This window comes from Pinus tabuliformis, chromosome 6 (genome assembly GCF_031772625.1).
Source record: "Pinus tabuliformis cultivar Carrire ecotype Pingquan chromosome 6, CPIR1, whole genome shotgun sequence".
Classification (NCBI taxonomy): Eukaryota; Viridiplantae; Streptophyta; class Pinopsida; order Pinales; family Pinaceae; genus Pinus; species Pinus tabuliformis.
Window position 1 is genome coordinate 1,251,694,793 of NC_142292.1, and position 21,365 is coordinate 1,251,716,157.

Sequence of the window (21,365 nt, forward strand, 5' to 3'; positions counted from 1 at the left end):
CTCGTTAAAACCCTGATGACATTGGACTCGTCACCATGACGAGACTCAAGCTTCTCCTTCCTAGGGCTCGTTAAATTATTACTAGGTTGGACTCAACAATAGGTTTATCATTGATTGTCTATGGCAACTAGTCACTCTTGAACATCGACACTTTTACTTCTTGTCAGGTTGGGACATCCATACATCGTCATTTGGCCTTCCCCGGGTTTGGGTTATCATTCCAGCCTCATTCCATCTGATTCATGCCATCTCTATCGAGCCTCTGATCCCTTGGTGCCTGAATGCTGCCACCCCTCGCCCTTCCAGAGTCGTGTCGCCGACATGTTCAAGAGTATAATCCTTCTGCGGTTTACACCCTCGCCTTCTCCTCTGATACTCTATTTCACCATCTGCCACTTGATCCTTATCTCGTGTCATTGATGGGGGCAACATTATGGACCTCCTGATACGGTTCATCTCCTGTTGACATCAGCTCATTATCTAGGCGATTGATCTAGATATCCCCTTTGTTACCTTAGAGCTTGCATGCCTCAATGGAAAGTTCTTCGCACTTGACGGTCGACTTTCATCATTGGTCGTCGATTGGGTGATTCCATGAGTGTTCGACTTCAACTCCTTATTCACACTTCGTGGATTGTGCTAGATAGTACCCTGAGAACCATTGGCATTTTTGGTGGTTTCCCTTGCGCTTGTTAACGGTTTCCCTCATTGACCGGTAATCAAGTGATTTTCTATCATGCTCGACCTCAGCACATCTATTCGCATGCTAGAATTTGTACTATGATCAGATGGGTTCAAGACCCCGAACTCAGATTACATATGTTCGGGCTGCGTGTATTGGTCTATGATTACATGACTCATTGATGGATGGCTACGACCATACCTTTATTATTATCATGGTCTCATTAGCTGGATGGCTACGTCCATACCACAGACCTATTTCGTATGTCTTTAAGATGGCTGCACCCATGCCTAGACTACATGTAATTCATTCTCAGAGATATTAGTGGTACTTGTGTACAAGTTCTTCCAAATGGTGTTCCAAGCTCAGTCAGTTTCTTAAAGCATTTCACCCCTCCCACTCTCTCGGGATTCATACTTTAGGGGGCATCTGTTACACAGTAATTTGTCACTGTCTTCATCCCAATCTTCCTACTGTGTCATGTGTCCAAGTCATACATGCTCATATTAGACAAATGCTCTCTAATGTTCCTAAATGACCCACTTTTCCAAAGGTTTCTGCCTCATCGCGTCTGTTGGCTAAATAAACGCGCTGAAGGGCGCTCCTAAATAGTCCAGAAGCACTGCCATTGCGGAAGTACACCTGATTCCCATGATGGTCCGATTTTATGTGCTAGCGCGAGGTCACTTGTAATATTCAGCAATGACCTGACTAGCTACGTTATTCAATAGCGATGTCAGTGTAGAAGATTAGTTATGGACCCGCGATGATCCAGATTGGGCGAATTTGTTCCAACAATCAACCTTCCAGATGACTCCAGACCTGGTTATTGGCATAGTTTATGTCGCCCTCCTTTCTCTGGTGTGGTTGTTCCATCATTTGTGCTACCTTCCTTGGAGATAAGCTCATTCTCCCACCTTTCATGGAGACTCCTTCTCCTATTTAAACTCTCACCATTGCTATGTGCTACTAGTTTTTGGAATGGTTGCTGATAGTTGACTAGTCGATGAGTGCTGTTAGTGTTTGTGAGTTTGCTAGATAGCTGGTGTGAGTGTGACAAGTGTGGGATTTTTGATAGCTTGTGGAAGGTTGTGAAGTGCCCTTAATCTTGTGTAAAACTTGCGAGTGAGAGAGACTTGTATGTTGGGAGATCCATCTTCAAAGAGTGAATGCTTGAGGAACATGTTGGTTGGACCCTTCTGAGAAGGCTTGTGACGTCAAGACTTTGGTTGTAAGCTTACTCTTATTTCATTATTAATGCAATCAATGATGTTTTCCTATGTCTTGTATGTAATTTACTTGATAGATCATGACTTCTTGACTTTGTGAGTAAATAGATCATTGTTGTCTCGGTTACGTGCTTTGTTGTATTTCCTTTGCATTGTTTCAGGTTGATTACTCATTAGGAGAAGGAAGTGGAAGTTGGAGCAGCGCAACGGAACTCCATCGACCACCAGTTGAGGTAGGCCTCCAACTATGACTGTTTAAGGAAAGCTATTGTTGATCTTTCCTTGTTTGTGACTAAACCCACTCTAGGGCTAGAGGGGTTGCCTCTGTCCGTAGAGGGAACACTTTCCTGCATCACAATTTGTCTTCATGCAACACACAAGTGTTATAGACATTTTTGTGCCTTGCAGCTCCAAGCATGAAATGTCCATAAACCAAGGGCTCCTAAGTCCCTAAAAGTGTTGTTCTAACCCCTAAAGGAACAAGGTCAACAAATTACAGCTTCTCCCAGAAGTTCTCCACCAAAAACTGCTCAGAATAAGTCAAATCAGGATCATTTTAGCTGCTCCACTAGCTAAGTGCGTTGCATAGCACCTAAATCCACTGGCTAGGTGCGTTGCAATGCACCTAAATGCACTACCAGGGTGCGTTGAGTGGGAAATGACAAATGGCAGTGTCATTCCGCAAGGTGGAGAGACAATGGAAGCTTCCAGAATCTTCTCCTATGACACTTGCCTCACTGAATTCGACCAACGATGAGTAAGAGACCTTCAGTCTCCAGGTGGACGCAAGAACTGATAGAGAGAAGCCACTAATCAAATCACAAGCTGACTCATCCTCCTTGCATACATCTATATATGGATCCCTCATCCCAGAGATCCAGAGGCTGGAATTTTGCACATTGTAAGGAATTGTTGTTGGTTTTGAGACACATATCAGAGAATTGGGTGATCTATGCTTTGTTGGAGGTGAAGAGGGGCTTCTTTGCTGGGAGGTTGATGTTGGGTCATGAATCATCGGTTGTAAATCCTCCTGGATCTTCTTGTATATCAATAAAAACTATTTGATTTTCTCCTCCATGCTTTTGTATCATTGATGCTTGTTACATTTGTATGGTTAACATAAATCTGATCCTAAGTTATTTATGAATATAAATCCATGTCTTTGTATAGTTTTCTTCTTATGTGATCTTACAGGTACTTGGTGAAGCTGGGCAAGTAAGGGAGCAGGTAGCTGGAAGCTGTCAAAGAGGAGAGAGATTGGATCAAAGGACTAGCGCAAGACACAGGTTGGTTCGTCCTATTCCTCTTTATTTATAGTTCATAAAGGAGATACAAGAGTAGTTTTCTCTGTTTGTTTCTAAGGCAGCTGTCACACCTTAGTGGGATAGAGCAGTTCTAAATAGACACTTTTCCCGGTAACAACAAGATGATGATGAGTGGAAAGAGTCTTGTGTGTTGAGAGTATTTTCATCATGGGAAACCTCATTGCCTTGTGTCGATTGAGAAGATAACTCGTGGGGTGAAGAAGCAAGAGAACGTGGAATATCTTCGACGCATGTTGATGTGCTGTGAATGATTGGACACACAGGAAAGTGAGGTGCATAGAAAGCTTCGATATGGATGTCTGCCTAGACTGGTGTGCATTCCATATCTGAGTTAGTGTGTACATGAGATGACAGTAGATCATATGATGTGCTTGGGCATTCATCACAACATACGAAAGCATGGGAGTGATGGCAGCCCAAGACTAGAGGTTGATCGAAAGAATTGATTATGCATGATGTTTCACCAAGATTCATAGATGAAGAATCAATTAAGAATGTAGGCTCAATGTTTTGAGAGGAATTGATTATGTCTTCACCATCCTGCTCCTCCATTTATATGATGAGACTACCTTGCACATGACTGCAACTTGAGCCATGAGCTCGAGAATCAAGAGAGTGCGAGCAGCTAGCTTGTGAAGCATATTTCTCAAGCGAGTCATGGTGCAAGGGGTCATGGCTTGTAGATGATGGAGGATGGAAGAGATACAGATTAGACTCAAGGATTGGGTTATGAATGGTGATGTCCTCTTGTGGAATGGAGGGATGAGTTTTCTCCATAAGCTTTCTACACCATTCTGGAATGTCCTCTGTTGGGGTGAGGGACATCCGAGCAGATGGGTTGGGAATATGCTGCGTAGATTTCTCAGCTTTGCAACTACTACGATGGGGTACACACTGCGTAGATTTATTAGATTTACATTTTCTGTGAGGGGGAACCCTCTTCAAGACATGAGGTGTCTCATGATCTACAAGAGTCGAGGAAGAATGAAAATCAAGAGGTTCACTGTTTTGGGAGACATGAACCAAGCGTTTCAAATCTTGGCTCATGAAGTCAAGGTAGAGAATATGTTCAGGAATTTCATGACATAGGTGAAGGAAGTGGGTAGAAAATTCCTCAACTGACTCACCAAGCTTCATTCTTAAACAAGAGATTATTTCATAGACATCTTGGTGGTCACACTCATCAAAGGCTTGATGGAGCTCCTTGAGGAAAGTGAGAAGGGAATGGATGAAAGCAGGTGGCAGGGTATGACACCACTGATTAGCACGACATTCAATGGTGAGGAAGTAGAGTAAACAAACAAGCTCATTGCTATCAATTTCATGAGATTCATAGAAATGAAGAAAATCAGAAATGTGCTCAGTTACGAACATTCTGTCCTCACTGTCAAACTTTAAGAAGGACAAGTGATCGAGAATCTAGTCGGGGATTGATAACTGATTAAGGGAGGAATGCGAGAAACACCCCAAGAGCACAAATTGTGTATTATTCATTAGGTAAGCTATTCAACCCAGATGTATGGGCTCAACTTGTCATTTGTCCCTCCTTCTGGTGCCAAAATGATGACGATGCTGGACCCACCAACATCAGGGGATGACCCCGGTATGAAGTCCCAACTAGACCTCACACTGTTTGGTGTGGGAGTCCCATCTGGTATGATGGCCCAGTTATCGTTATCTTAAATATTTGACTCAACTCTTGCTTGTGAGCACAGGATAGTACTCTACTTTGTCTTGCGAGAAGTGAGGTTCATGTGCCTGGTGATTGTAAGTGTCTCTTTTGTTAATGGTTCTTTCACTGTAGAGGGAGAGGGTGGGAGTGAGTACCAAGTCGGTTGGAAGAAGTACCAACTATACTACGAACACACAACACAACAGGACATGCACATCTTCTAGTGGAGTAGTCCACAAAGATGCAGCAGTCACAACATACAAGGGAAGATAACACATATAACACCAAGCAGATTAGTCCACGCGAGCGCAACGATTGTTATAGAATTTTTTATGTGAAAGTTTTTTCTAATGTCCGGGAGAGTAGTCTACACGGCCGAGCCAACATTAACAGAATTTACAACACATTTTCATTAACAAATATGTATTACAACAAGTGAACTAGTTCAGTGTTAAACACAGGTTAAAGCAACATGCATTACAAGTCTTAAAGATTACTCTTACACCAGTTACAATACATGTGTGAAAACATGTTGAACTTTTAACAAGCTTATAAATTAAGCAAAAGTTCCAAGACACATCGTTACACCATACATCACTAACCTCGCATGCAGAGCGTTGGAGCCACTACTTATTCCTCAAAGAAAATATTATAGACTCTCAAGGCTATGTGGGAGGAGCTGAGGTGAAAAAGTCCTTTCCACGTACAAATGAGGGGGTATTTATACCCATGGGTGAAACTGACCCTTGTGGTTGTTCGACTGCCCTCATGATTGTTTGACTACCATGGCTTTTCAACTTTACATGACTCTTCATACAACAAGTGGGTCTCTTGGACTTCCACATTACATTACATTGATTGAAAGTATGGCCCACACTAGAGATGTGGACGACATGACTTGACATGAAAGTGTCGGTACATTCGTGTTGTTGCTGGTGTGCATGTCGAGTTGCAATGTTGCTGGTGATGGATGTCCTCATGGTTTGTCAGAGCTTCACCTCTACATGGAAACATTCACACAGTCTTCGATTGTCATTGGAATCTCTTGATGCTGCGTTTGCACATTTTTCCTTGCTTTCATGTTGGATGACTTGACAGGTTCATCCTTATGCGAAAAGTGCATGCTTGTCTATCCGTCCATCCACCCGTGAACACATTTTGCATGTTTTCTCAATCTTTCATTAGTGAACACATATTTTCATGATCATCCATTTGTGAGCACATCTCTTTGCATGCATTGTTTGGTCGTTCGTTGGCAAACCTGTCCTTCTGCATGTGCTCCCTTCATTCATCCCATCCGTACTTGTGCCATGTTTGTTTGTGTACCTGTATCTGCAGTCACTCATGATTAGACAACTGATGAGGCTCATCATTGGGTAATTATATGGGCCTTAATTGGCCTTAATTCACCTCCTAGCTTAGTCAAACCAACTATTATCACAACTTATTGCATACTTTTGATTCTATTTTGTTTATGATATGAGTTAGAGTTGGATATTTTGTATTGTGGTCTAATGTGCATGTAATGCAGGAATAAAGGATAAAGGCAAGGAGAAATGCAGGAATAAGAGATAAAATCAAGGAATTGTGGCAAAGACCTCGGTCAAAACTCAAATGGGACAAGGGAGAGGAATTATAGGACGTAAATACTCCTCATTTACTACCCCTCCATTCAAATATTCCTCCATCAGCTCGGAGTGCAAATAGCCAAATCATAAGGACTAGAAGACAGGTGAGCAAGTGAAAAGGACAAAAACTAGTTTATCTTGAGTTGTGAGCCAAGCCTCCCTAATTTCAAGGAATTCAATAGAGACTTTACATGTATAAGTAGAGAGGCTTAGGACCTCAGTAGGATTCAGATTTTGATTGTAAAACTCCACTTTATTTCTGACCTGCAAGGCTTGTGACAGTTTCATGTAATCCATAGTTTTTATAATAAAGAAGAGTTTCGTTGTGAGCAAGTACTGGTTTAACTTAGAGATCTGAAGCTCTTGGGTTAGGGCCCAACCCAAGTAGCTAAAGCTCCTATTTATTGTACATGTATGCTAGCATAGATTTCTGGTTCTATTCATTTGCTTAAGTAGCATAGGTTTCTAGTTTTCTGTTCATTTGCTTAAGTAGCTGCATTTTCATTACATATATTTAAGGTTTAACTATTCATTTGCTTAAGTAGCTGGATTCCTATTACAATACTGTAGAGTAGATCGGTTTTGCCTTAGTTTACTTCCTTTGGTGCCTTCTATCAATTAGCAGGTTAGTTAGGAGAAAAAGATCACCATAAGGTTGTCCGCAAGGGTCTCAGCCTCATCTCCTCCCTCTAGGACCATGACCTGAGGAAGAGACCCTTCAACAACCCCAAAAACATAGGTTTCTGGTTCTCAAATGAGCTTTGGAGTTTGTTGTTTGATGCAGTTAACTGTTTTGTTTCACTGTCATCGTTCTCCCTCACTCTCGGTCCACCCTCACCCTCACTGGTTTTTCTGTTGTTTTCATTTGAAACCTCCTTCAACACGTTCTTCATGCATCATTTCCTCACCATCCGATCCACAACAAAACTGACCATTAACCATCTGATTCATTAGTTTACCCAATGGCCATCATGTGCAAAGTCTTCCACCTACTTTATGCGGTCTAATCTCCACCATCGATCTGTCTCTTGATCCAACGACTATCACGTCACCTCAAAACTTTATGCGCCCCAATCTCCACCGTCGATCTATCTAGCTTGATCCAACGACTATCATGCAATCTCATGCAGGTTCTTGCTCTACTGTTATCTACCCGAGAGCATGCGATAAAAGTGTTTTTCTCGTGCTACGTGTCGTGCAGTTAAGCTAATTGGGTGAAATTTCAAAATACAGCTTATAGCTTTGAGGGCGCACGAAAACTGCTTATCGCCTTCGAAACCCGTTCCATCATTTCTGCACATTTTCTTCCTGCAATACAATGTCCACCATTCATCTGCCGATTAGTCCTCTTTGTCCATCCATTCACTTAATTCATCGCGATAAGAACTCGATTGTTCATCCTGTTCGTTCATTTATTCACTAAATCACCCATGATAGGATCTCTACCATTCATCTCTCGTTAATCTTATTTGTTGATCGATCCACCCATCTATTCACTTAAGCCCCCGCAATGAGATCCCTATTGTCCATCTTCTGTTTATTGATTGATCCAACGGTCCCTATGCACTACTGCATCCTTACATCCTCCTTTCACCAATTTCGATCTTTGATTGCTCTTCCACTTGAAAACAGATTTAGCTTAGTTTCTTTTCTTACACCTTAGTATAGTTTGATGCTCTTTGCCTCTACAACTTAGGTAGCAGCATTAGGTTAGTGTTGATTTAGAAATTCTATTTAGCATAGCTGTTTAGATGGTTAGTGAGGGTATGGTGTGGTTTATCATTACATGTTGTTTTCTTCATTACTGCAATAGAGTAGCTCTCTCTTAGGATAGATTTTCTCTTCTTCCATGAAAGAATTAAGCTTCTTCTGACCCTATAGAATTCTGGCTTGGAACCCTTGGGGTCCCTTGCCAAATGAACAAGTGACAACATCCAAGACCCTCACTTATACTTGTGCATATAGCACTGTCACCTCCAAGTTTGTACGAACCCAACGTTGATAAGCAAAGCTGGTAGCCCTGGGATTTGTAGCATTTTTGTTGCAATACCCAGGCTCATCACTTTTGGCACCATTTCTGGGGAGGTGTCAGAGTAGAATGTGATTACTGCTCTTTTCTTCTATTCCTAGTTTCCAACATCCTTCCATTAGTTTATTTCTGCAAAAGTAATCTAGTTTCTTCCTTTCTTTCTGTTGTCATTATCTGCTTTCCCTTCCATTCTGCAAGTAGAATTTCAATTCAGCAAGTAGTTTCTTTGTTAGTAGCTTCCTTTCTTTCATTTGTCATCATTTGATTTCCTTTCAATTCAGCAATTAGTTTCTTTGTTAGTGGTTTTCATTCAATCGACAATTTCATTTTTGCAAAGTACTTTCTAGATTTAAAGAAAATCTTACAAAAACCAACCCAAAAACATTTCCTTTAATGCCTCATAGGAATACGGACACTTCAGGGAAATTCTTGTCAAATACCCCTACTACATCCAATAGTCAACCTTTTCTCTCCTTCGGTAACTGTGAATTGGAAGAACATTTAGGTGGGCAACCCTACATATTTGAAGAATCTACACGGGAAGAAGAAGAGGAAGAACCCATTCTTACTGAACCAATGGCTAAAAACCAAAATGATAGAGGGAATAGAGAGAGAAATGAGGGTGCCTTCCCCATCAGGGAAACCAATGGGGACACTAAGATGAAGAATATAAGCCCCTCCGCTCTACCTCATTTCCATGGCCTGAGCACAGAGGACCCTGACACTTTCCTATTTGAGTTTTCTGTTATACGCCAAACCTATGACTATGCAGATGATGAGAAAAAAGTTAAAATTGTTTCCATCTACCCTCAGGGATGCATCATTGCGTTGGGTCATGGGTTTACTTGGAGATAGCATCACAAATTGGGATCAAATGCAACAGGCTTTTAACAACAAATATAGGGACTACTGTAGGTCAAAGGACACTAACTAAGAGATTTTCAGGATGACCATAGGGCAGGATGAATCCTTAGAAGGCTATGAAGAAAGATTCTAACACAGTTATAAAAAGGCCAGCTGCACACTTCGCCCTGTGTCACTAAAGATGGTCCTACTTAGAGGAGTAAGGGAGGATCTTCTGGATACCTTACATATGATAGCAGGAGGAGATATCTACCAATTACCCTATGAGGATATTAAGACTGTCTTTAGAAACCATTCTAGGGAAACCAGGAAAAATGGTGGGGGTAGTCAACCTATGGCCAGTACATCATCCTCCAACTCATCCATCAAGGGTGAAATTGGAAATATGCTAGAAGATTTCAAAAGTGATATGTTGCAAACCCTTGCCTTGCAATTGGACACCATGAACATCAAAAGGAAGCAAGAGGAAGCAGAGAGAGCCTTGGCCATCTTTTGTCATAGATGCACCAAGAGGCATCCTAGGAACGAATGTCCATTGAACTGTATTAAGATTTTCTCAGCCTGTGAAGAAAACCACTTCACAAACAAGTGCCCTTCTTTACCTAGACTCAAATTTGTATATCAAGGAGCTGAAGGGGTCACTAAGAAGCTTTACTACATCAAACAAAGGAGACCTCCTGGGCCTAAACCATACTAGCAGGGTATACAGGGGTCATCCCATGCATATTACAACCCCAACCAAACCATAGTTATACCTTATTAGGGACCCCTACTCATCCTTCCTGGTCTACACCCCCTCCTTGGTCCTATGCATCTCAGTATCATTCCTAGCCAGCCAGCGAGTCATTTCAACCTTATGTTCAACCACAACATCAGTGGAATACCCCACTCCATGGGTGGATGCCCCAATTCAACAATGTTCCAGCCCTAGTACCTCCACCACCTACCCAACCACAACTCCTACACTCTTCTCCACCCAAGTAACCCTAAATGCCTGTCGAGCCAAATCTGAACCCAAATAATAGGTAGGCTCAACAAGTATATAGTGGAAAGACATCATATCTAGCTTATGATGTGTAAATCCAGGAGATCAACCCAAGATCTGGGAGAATTATCCCAGATACCCAACCTCGCTCTCCACATAGGGAGGTTGAGGAAGAAAGGGAGGAAAGAAACCTTAATGTAATCCACCCTTTCCTGAGAGATTAGCCCAACCACTCTAGCCTACCCCAGAAGAAACTGAACTTCTAGGAGAATTGAAAAATCTGTGTAAAGATCCCCCTTCTCCAAGCAATCAAAGGTGTTCCCATTTACAATAAGATGATTAAGCAGAAGTGATTCAAGCATCTAGGAAGAAGAAAAAGGCATGCCCCCACCATTAATGTCATTGGGCAGTTGTCTAACTTAATGCTTGGGCAGGTAATATGTCAAAAATATTTAGACCCTGGAAGCCTTGTAGTAGATGTGCACATCAATGGCATCATTGTACCACACACTCTGATTGATCTTTGGGCTGCCATTAATCTGATGACCAAGGAGACCATGCTCAAGCTCAACCTCCAAGGGTCACTGAGGAATACCACAATAGTTCTGCAACTTGCCTACCGTTCGATAGTCACACTTGGGGGAACTGTTGAGGATCTAATGGTCTCCATTGACTCTTGGGAGTACCCTACATATTTTCTAGTTCTCCAGCCTAAGGCTAAGCTTACCGGTTACCCTCTCATCCTCGGGAGGCCATGGTTAGCCACAATTGATGCTTACATTAGCTGTAGAGTTGGGAATATGTCCATCAAGAATGGGCATATGTCCAAATAGTTAGTCCTATACCCTCCTGCTCAACCTACCCTAGAGAATGATTTACCTTCATGGTTGGAGGAGGAGGAAGAAGATGAGGTTTATTTCACCCAACTTTATGCTTTGGAAGCAACCATCAGAGGAGGACAGCAAGATGAGGATGACTTAATTGAACACTTGCTCCAAAGTCCAACTCCTAGTTCATTACCATTAGAAAAAGAAGTAAGGGAAACCCAGAAAAATCATTCAATTGACTTATGCTTGGAAAATTCCAACCCACTCCGTGTCAAAACCATAGAATTCAGCCCAAAGAAAACTTTGAAAATTAATCCATCTCTTTATGCTTTAGAAGAGGCAAAGCTATGCAACATGTTGAGAGAAAACCTATAAGCTTTCGCTTGGAGTTACAAGGAAATGAAGGGAGTACACCCCTGAGTGTGTACTCACCACATATACATCAAAGGAGGATGCAAGCGAGTGAGGTAACCACAAAGGAGGATGAATCCAACTCTTCAAGACATAGTCAAAGAAGAACTGCAAAAATTTCTAGATCTAGGATTCATTTACCCTATCTGGGACAGTGAGTGGGTCTCTCCTTTAGTGTTAGTTCCCAAGAAAATTGGTAAGTGGATGATTTGTGTCAATTATATGGAGTTGAACAAAGCCAGAAAGAAGGCTCATTTTCCCCTACCCTTCATTGACCAAGTGCTAGATGGCCTGGCAGGGAAGAATTTTTTTTCATTCCTAGATGGATTCTGGGGGTAAAACCAAATCCAAATCTCCCCATAAGACCAGGATAAGACCACGTTCACCTGTCCTTGGGGTACTTTTTCCTATAGGGTCCTTCCTTTTGGCCTATGCAATGCTCCTGCCACCTTCTAGAGAGAAGTCTTGAGTATTTTTGCTGAATTAGTACATGACGCTGTGTAAATCTATATGGATGACTTTACACCTTATGGTTGTGAATTTCAAGAATCCCTGACTAACCTAGGAAAAGTATTACATAAATGCATTGAAATGAGTCTGTCTCTGAGTCAAAAAAAATGTGAATTCTTAATGACTGAAGGGACTATGCTAGGTCATTCAATATAACAGCAAGGACTGTAGGTGAACCCAAACAAAATAGCAATCATCCAAAGGGTCCCACCTCCATAAAAGCAGAGAGATGTAAGGAGTTTCTTAGGGTTATTTGGATACTACCGAAGGTTCATAAAGGAATTCAGCAAATTAGCCTCTCCCTTTTTTGGGTTGGTGGCCAAAGATTCTGATTTTATATGGTCAAAGAGCTGTCAAGAGGCCTTAGACATTCTAAAGGGTAAGTTATCCACTGCACCAATCCTTAGAGGCCCAAACTAGGCCCTCCCTTTTCATAGTCATGTTGATGCCTCACATAAAGCCATAGGAGCAACCTTAGGTCAAGAAGAGAAATTACCCTATGTCATCTCTTTTATCAGTAAGAACTTGTCAAAAGTTGAGCTAAACTATATTGTGACCGAAAAGGAACTCCTGGTTATTGTGCATTCATTAAACAAATTTAGGCATTACATTACATGCTATCAAACATTTGTGCATACTGATCATGCTGCAATCAAATATTTAATGAATAACCCAGATGTGAATGCTATAATTATAAGATGTTTGCCTTTATTACAGTAGTTTGATCTAACTATTGTTGATAATCCTGGTAAGGAAAATGTTTTTGCAGACTTTCTATCTAGGATGAATCTTCCTGCAGGTGAAGAAGGAATGGTGGATGACCAGTTACCATATGAGCATTTGTTTCCTATTTCAATTCTCTCCCCATGGTTTGTTGATATAGAAAATTATTTGGTGTCAACACAGTTCCCACCAAACTTTCCCTCCAAATAAAAGAGCAAGATAGTCAGGAAAAGTGGCCCCTTCACCTGGATTGGGGACAGTCTGTTCAAACTTGGCCCAGATCAAATCTTGAGAAGGTGTGTAAGGGAAGAGGAAATTTTTGACATCCTTCTGACCTATCATGATGGGCCTTGTGGAGGTCACTTTGTAGCAAAGAGGACAACATTCAAAGTGTTGCAAGCAGGCTATTATTGGCCTTCTCTTCATCAGGAAGTGAAAAAGTACATTAGTCAGTGTGATCGGTGCCAGAGGATGGGAAAGCCTACTCCAAGAGATGAAATGCCCCTAAAACCTCAAGTGAATTTCGAGCCATTTGACAAGTGGGGCATGGACTTCATTGGGCCTATCAACCCTACTTCAAAGCAAAAGTAGTACATTATTGTGTGCACTGATTATTTGACTAAGTGGGCTGAAACCAAGGTGATTAAGACAGCAATAGAAGAGAAGGTAGATGAGTTCCTAAGGGATAATATATTCTACAAATTTGGGTACCCTAGAGAGCTAGTCACAGACCAAGGGAGCCAATTTACCTCCAACATGATTGAAGAACTACTCAGCCATCAAAAAATCAAGCATAGGACCTCCACTCCTTATCATCCACAAGCTAATGGGAAAGTGGAGGTGACCAACAGGGCACTGGACAACATCATAACCAAGGTAGTGAGAAGCAGCATGAAGGATTGGTTAGAGAGACTAGTTGAGGCCACTTGGGCCTATAATACAACATGGAAGACCACCACTGGATTTACACCCTATGAGCTGGTCTATGGGAAAAAGGCTTCATTTTCCATTGAGTTTGAATATAACACATTGAGGATGGCAGCCCAACTAGATTTGGATCTTAGTCATGCACAGAAATGAAGATTGTTCCATTTGAATGGCTTGGATGAATTCAGAATGCAGGCCCTCCTACATATAGAGATAGTTCAGCCTCAAAGGAAGATCTAGGATGACAAACATATTAAGGAGAAGCAATTTCAAGGGGGGGACTTGGCATTATTATATGATTCTAGGTATAAAGACTTCAAGGGCAAGCTATGGACAAGATGGCTCGGACCTTATGTGGTGGAAAGATGCCATGATAATGGTTCAGTGCAAATCAGAACTATAGATGAAGAAGCCATTCCATTGTTTGTTAATGGACATCGATTGAAAATGTACAAGAGGCCTTTATCAAAACAAGAGTTCATTGACAATATCAATATGACAGTGACGATGATCGAGTAAGTTCCAACTCCTCCCTCATCGGGGCACTGAAAAAGAGAAAAAAAGAATCAGGATTTAGGTGAAAACTTCCATGAGGATCCTAAGTCCCATATTTGGGTTGAAAACCTCATGAGGTTTCCAAAGGATGAGAAAAAATGAAAAAGAGTAAGAAGATAACTGGGTGGAAACCTTCTTTGAGGCGCCCAAGACAGATATCTAAGGTGAAAACCTCTCTGAGGCAACCTAGGTGTTTTTAAAAAAAATATAACAATAAAAGAAAAAAAGACATAATTGTTATTTGCAGGTGTGTAAGAAAGACAATCAAGGAGCAAAGAGAAGATCCAAAGGGAACCCTTCCTCACATATATTCATCTCCTCCACTCCTTACCATGCAGCCCTCCATCAATTCCATTGTTTATCAATTCATTGGTTCAATTCAGGTGAAGATTGTGTTTTCTATAGAATCCCCTGAATGGTAGATTGGTTAGGTCCCCAAAATTCATTCTAGACATGATCTAACCCCTCACCCCATCCATTGCCATCATCCCTACATCTAAACACACTCCTACTCCTTCTACCCATTCATTGCAGCATCCTCACAACACCAGCCAACAACATGATCAAGAAATTCTAAGGGAGACACCAAACATTGCAAAGTGGTAATCCAGGAGCTCCACAGCAGCAGCAACATCAGATCTCCAGTCACAGACACCTCCAAAAGCCAAGAAACCATCAATAGATGGTAGAGGAAGAAGAAGAATGACCATGCAGCAAATGAACAACGCAACACCTCTGATCCTTGATAAACTACAACATGGCATCAATACCACAGGTAAGTATCCCACTCACTCACTCATATTCATTATTTGATCAAAATTTGTAAAGGTTACAAGGTAGTTGGTTTGTAAGTGAAAAGGTGGCCAGTTAATTTGACCACCTTCATTGAGTCATTACATACAAAGCAGGGTGTCCTCTCACACATGGATGCAGTCAACTCAAAGAACAAAGGAGGAGTAGGACAAGAAGTGGTTAACTATGGATTTAACAACTGTGGGAGTTGATTACAAGGAGTGGGAATGATGAGGTGGTATGAAGGGAAACAAAAAAAAAAAATTCATGCATTCATGCATTCCACCTCCTTGAAACTCCCTTGCTCAAGTAGCTCCCATAACTCTAGCCACCCAAGGGAAGCAAGGAGCCATCGTTCTGCAAGAGAATTCCTACATGAACAGTCTACAGGAGCAGTCTACAGGATACACAGAGGCAGTCTACAGGATAGGCAGAGAGGGGTTCAAGAGGGAATATCAAGATAATTGTCCACTGCCACCATTCTAAAGAGGTAGGATCTAAAAATCCATCCCCATTTACAAGCAAATGAACTAGAAGTGCTCTAAAAGCTAGTGGATTACATACACAGGAAACTCTGTTTTCTCCTGAATTTAAAATTCTTGTGTCACACCTCTCATTTCCTCCTCAAGCCCCACAAGCAAGATGACAGGAGGGTTTAATAGGAGAGAACCCACAAACACTGTGAGGGTAGATACAATGTTGTTTATGGCTACCATTTTAGGATGCTTGAAGAATTAAGATTTGGGGTAGAAACACCAGCTTACCAAAGACTTAGCATACCCTATTTCTTGATGAAATCACTCATAGACTCCAACAACAAAGGAAAGGAAGGGAATTCCCAACAGTTGGCTCACCATGGGTTGATCAGGATCCTCATTGAGGATGCCCTCGAAAACCCCAGGATCCCTATAAAATGGTCAGTCTTTAGAGACTTACCAGGAGAGGATGACATCAAAACCCTCATCTATGATGTTAGTCCTTATGTCAGTAAGGAGGAGGCAAAACAAGAAGAAGAAGAAACTAATACAGAGGAACATGATGAAGCAGAAGAGAAGGAGGATGATGCTGAAACTGAAGAAGAAGAAGGCATTGAAACAGAGGAGAAAGAATAGCAAGAGGAAGAAGGCATTGAAACAAAGGAGAAAGAACAACAAGAGGACATCCAGTATAGGATGTCAGCTAAATCCTATGCTCCTTACCTTAGAGAACAATGGCTGCAACTTCAGATTAAAACACTAGCACAGAGGGGCACCATGCCATTTCAAGACTACAGGCAGTTTATTGATCTTTATGATCAAAGTACAGTAGAGGATAGGGCCAAAATGGCTGAGTTTTATTGGCACAGCATGGCCCTCACAAACATGAATATTTGGGATCCTAATGCAGAGCTAGGATATCTACAATTAATGAATTTGGCATCATTGATTAACCATGAGAAGTCAAGGGCTGCAGAGATGAAAAGTATATTGGCCAAAGAGAAAAATGAACCTTGTTTCATCAGAGCTAAACAATAAAATCCCATGGCCCTAATTAGCACCCATAATCTAATTGTAAATGATCCTTAGCTAGCACCTAGATAACTTGCTACCCAAGAGCAAGAAATTTCACATTTTGAGGATATGTTTAGGTTGCTAAGAGATGATAATATACATGCCTACTAAACGAGATGGAACACACTGCCACACAACTTGAAGATCAGGGGATATCACTTCCCTCAAAGGTTGAGAGAGGCACTCAACAGGACACCTATGTATAAGTAATCAATGCAAATGTTGAAGGTCAATTGGCTAGGCCTAAAACTCAGTCCACCAATACTCCTAGGGATGATAGAAGGGAGAAAAGAGGAATAGGAAAAGAGGCAGTGGGAAGAAGTAGAAAGGAAAGCAGGCTTCTGTAAACAAGAAGAAGAGACCACAACAGAAGCATGGAATGTCAGAGAGGCTACCAGCCATGAAGGACATGGACATTGACTAAGTTGCTCAGAGGATGAGCAACACTTTCAGTAGGGGGGTGATGATGAGCCTCATCATTGGGTAATTATATGGGCCTTAATTGGCCTTAATACACCTCATAGCTTAGTCAAACGAACTATTATCACAACTTATTACATAATTTTGATTGTATTTTGTTTATGAGATGAGTTAGAGTTGGATATTTTTCTTTGTGGTCTAATGTGCATGTAATGCAGGAATAAAGGATAAAATCTAGGGAAAATGTAGGAATAAAGGATAAAAGCAAGGAACTGTGGAAAATACCTTGGTCAAAACTTGAATTGGACATGGGAGAGGAAGTATAGGAGGTAAATCCTCCTCATTTACTACCCCTCCATTCGAATATTCCTCCATCAGCTCGGAGTGAAAACAACCAAATCATGAGGACTAGAAGACAACCGAGCAAGTGAAAAGGACAGAAACCAGTTTATCTTGAGTTGGGAGCCAAGCCTCCCTAATTTGAAGGAATTTGTTAGAGACTTTAGATGTATAAGTAGAGAGGCTTAATACCTCAGTAGGATTCGGATTTTGATTGTAAAACTCTGTTTTATTTCTGAGCTGCAAGACTTGTGATAGTTTTGATGTAATCTGTGGTTTTTATAATAAATATGAGTTTCATTGTGAGAAAACATTGAGTTAACTTGGAGGACTGAAGCTCTTGGGTTAGGGCCCAACCCGAGCAGCCAAAGCACCTCTTTATTGTACATGTATGCTAGCATAGATTTCTGGTTCTATTCATTTTCTTAAGTAACATAGGTTCATGGTTTTCTATTCATTAGCTTAAGTACTTGTGTTTTCATTACAGATATTTATGGTTTAACTATTCATTTGCTTAAGTAGTTCCATTCCTATTACAATAGTGTAGAGTAGATCGTTTGTGCCTTAATTTACTTCCTTTGGTGCCTTCTGCCAGTTACCAGGTTAGCTAGGAGAAAAATATCACCATAAGGTTGTCCGTAGGTGTCTCGACCTCATCTCCTCCCTCTGCGACCATGACTTGAGGAAGAGACCCTTCAGTAACCCCAAAAAGACAGGTTTCTAGTTCTCGAATGAGCTTTGGATTTTGTGGTTTGATGCAGTTACTTGTTTCATTTCACTGTCATCGTTCTCCCTCACTCTCGGTCCACCCTCACCCTCATTGGTTTTTCTATCGTTTTCATTTGAAACCTCCTTCAGCACGTTCTTCATGCATAGTTTCCTCACCATTCAATCCGCAATAAACCTAACCAATCATCGTCTGATTCATTAGTTTACCAACGGCAATCGTGCGTGAAGTCTTCCACCTAATTTATGTGGTGTAATATCCACCGTCGATCTGTCTCTTGATCCAATGGCTATCGCGTCACCTCAAAACTTTATATGCCCCAATCTCCACTGTCGATCTCTCTAGCCTAATCCGAGGACTATCGTGCAATATTGTGTGAATTCTTATGATGAGCTTCATTATTGAGTAATTATATGGACCTTAATTGGCCTTAATTCACCTCCTAGCTTAGTCAAACCAACTATTCTCACAACTTACTGCATACTTTTGATTATATTTTGTTTATGAAATGAGTTAGAGTTGGATATTTGGCTTTGTGGTCTAATGTGCATGTAATGTAGGAATAAAGGGGTAAAAGCAAGGAAAAATGCTTGTATAAAAGATAAAAGAAAAGAACTATGACAAAGACCTTGGAAAAGACTCGAATGGGACAAGGGAGAGTAACTATAGGAGGTAAATCCTCCTCATTTACTACCCCTCCATTCGAATATTCCACCATCAGCTCGGAGTGCACATAGCCATCACTTTGAAGACTAAAAGACAGCTAAGCATGTGAAAAGGACAAAAAACAATTTATCTTAAGTTGGGATCCAAGCCTCCATAATGGGAAGGAAGTCATTACAGACTTCAGATGTATAAATAGAGAGGCTTAGGACCTCATTAGGATTGGGACTTCTATTGTAAAACTCTATTTTATTTCTGAGCTACAAAGACTTGTGACAGTTTGATCTGTAATCCATGGTTTTTCTAATAAGAATGAGTTCTCTTTAATCCAGCTCTGAGTTAACTTCGAGGGCTAAAGCTCTTGGGTTAGGGCCCGACCCAAGCAGCCACAACTCCTCTTCATTGTAGATATTTGTTAGCATAGATTTTTGTTTTGTTTATTTGCTTAAGTAGTTTCATGGTTTTCTGTTCATTTGCCCAAGTAGTTTTCTGGTTCTGATTCATTTGATTAAGTAGCTTTCTGGTTCTATTCATTTGTTTGAATAACTTCATGTTTCTATTCATTTGCTTCAGTAGTTTCATTGGCTTTAAGTTTACTTCCATTTGTGTTTTTTAATTCACAGATTAGTTAGAGAAAAAATATTACTATCAGGTTGTGCGTAGGTGTGTCAGCCTCATCTCCTCTCTCTAGGACCATGACTTGAGGAAGAGACCCTCCAGCAACCCCAAAAACACAGTCTCTGGTTCTTGCATGGGCCATGGAGTTCGTTGTTTAATGTAGTTATTTGTTCACCCGCACTGGTTTTCTCTGTAAAAGTGGTTTTCTCATCCTAAGTGTCGTGCAATAAGGCTAATCGCGTCAAATTTCCAAAAACTTCTTACAGCATGAAGGGCGCATGAGAAGCTACTTACCACCTGAGAAACCCACTCCCTAATTTCTACACGTTTCTTTTCTCCACGATAAGATCTCCACCATTCATCCTGTTAGTTAACCCTATTCTCCTATCTATCTATGTAACCTCCTGCGATCCAATCTCCGTCATTCATTTGCCTTTCACCCAACTGATCCAATGGTTCTTATGCATTATTTCTCCCTCACGTCCTCCTTTCACTGATTTCAACCTCTTATTTCTTTTTCCTCTTGAAACCCAATTTAGCCTAAGTTTCTTTGTTACACCTTAGTCTAGTTTTGATGCTCTTTAATTCTACAACTTAGATAATTAGCATTAGGTTTTGTGTTAATTTAGCAATTCTGCTTACCTTGGTTGTTTAATTGGTTAGTTAGGTTATGGTATAAGTTTAGCATTTCATGTTGTTTTCTTCATTATTGTAGTAGAGTAGCTCTCTCTTAGAATAGGTTTTCTCTCCTTCCATCAAAGAATTAAGCTTCTTCTGACCCTATAGAAGTTTCGCTTGGAAGCCCTGGGGTCTCTTGCCAAAAAAACAGTGACAACAGGAAGGACCTTCACTTCTCCTTATGCATATAGCACTGTCACCTCCAACTTTGTATGAACCTTGGGTTGATAAGTAAAGCTAGTAGCCCTGGGAGTTGCAACATTATTGTTGCAATACCTAGGCTCATCACTTTTTGGTGCCGTTTCCGGGGAGGTTTCTAAATAGAATTAATTATTTCTCTCTTCTATTTCTAGTCTCCAACTTTCTTTTCTTCTACTTCTAGCCTTCAAACTTTCTTCCATTAGTTTATTTTTGCAAAAGTAATCTAGTTTCTTTCTTTCTTTCATTTGTCATTATCTTCTTTCCTTTCCATTCTGCAAGTACTTTCTAGCTTTAAATAAAATCTTACAAAAACCAACCAAAAAACCTTTCCTTTCATCCCTCGTAGGATTAGGGACAATTCAGGGAAATTCTTGTCAAATACCCCCACTGCATCCAACAGGAAACCTTCTCTCTCCTTCAGTGATGGTGAATTGGAAGACCCCTTAGGTAAGCAACCTTATCTATTTGAGGAACCTAAAGAAGAAGAAGAAGAAGAGGAAGAAACCATTCCTACTGAACCAATGGCTGGAAACCAAAATGACAGGAGAGATAGAGAGAGAATTGAGAGTGCCTTCCCCATCAGGGAATTCAATGGGGACACTAAGATGAAGAATATAAGCCCCTCTGATCTACCTCATTTCCATGGCCTGACCACAAAGGACCCTTACACTTTCCTATTTGAATTTGTTGTCATATGTTGAACCTATGACTATACATATGATGAGCAAAAGTTAAACTATTCCCATCTACCCTCAAGGATGCAGCTATGCGCTGGTTCATGGGTTTACCTGGAGATAGCATCACAACTTGAGCTTAGATGCAGTAGATATTTAACAACAAATATAGGGACTACTGTAGGTCAAAGTATACTAAAGAAGAGATTTTTAGGATGACCATAGGCCTAGATGAATCCCTAGAAGACTATGAAGAAAGATTCCATCTTCACTACAAAAGGGCTAGGTGCACACTTGACCCTGAGTCACTAAAGTTGGTCCTGCTTAGAGGAGTAA